This window comes from Sphaeramia orbicularis, unplaced genomic scaffold (genome assembly GCF_902148855.1).
Source record: "Sphaeramia orbicularis unplaced genomic scaffold, fSphaOr1.1, whole genome shotgun sequence".
In the NCBI taxonomy this organism is placed as follows: domain Eukaryota; kingdom Metazoa; phylum Chordata; class Actinopteri; order Kurtiformes; family Apogonidae; genus Sphaeramia; species Sphaeramia orbicularis.
Window position 1 is genome coordinate 39,646 of NW_021941492.1, and position 848 is coordinate 40,493.

Below are 848 nucleotides of genomic sequence, written 5' to 3' on the forward strand. Positions count from 1 at the left end.
CTAGGGCTGTGTATCAGCAAGAATCTGGTGATACAATACAGATCACAATACTAGGATCACGCTTCAATATATCACAATTTATCATGATACTGTTAAAAAGGCAATGTTTACCTCCACCAGCAGGTATTGTGATCACTTTGCTTTGTGTGTTTGTTTGTTTGTTTGTTTGTTCTCATCTTTAGTGTAAAACTCTTCCACCCATCTTTCCCAGATCTTCCCCACAGATAGGCCTAGGCCCTGGGACCAGCCCAGTCCATTTTGGTCCCAGTAGGACAAAGTTCAAGGTCACAGCAAGGTCACAACATCTACAGTTTTCCATCTGTCATCATTGAGACATTTTCCAAAATTCATCCAAAATTCAAAACGACTCTGATTCTCCTCCAGTTGGATCCACCTGTAGCTTAGAACAATCTCTTGTATCTGGAACTAAATTGTCCACATCCACTGTGGAATGTGGACTCTGTGGACATTTACACTGAACACTGAAAATCCCATTTCCCACACATTTAAAATTAGAACTCAACTAATATTGATGAGAATTGAATCTAATTGGACAGACACATGACTGGGACCAGATTCAACTGTTTCTTCTGTATGGAACAACCTGGAAACTGTTGGATTTAAACAGAAAGTGTCGATCCACACATGCACAGCATTCAGGGGGAAGGACGAGCTCTGAGTTCTGAGCACTTGTTTTGTTTGTTTCTTTTTTTTAAATGATTATTTCCTTGAAGAATTGAATTACAGCAGAAATCTGCACAAATACTAAACACATTTGTATTTGATCCCAACAGGATCTAATGTTCTATCATAAACTGTTCCTGTGTTCAAACTGAAATTCTGTTTTA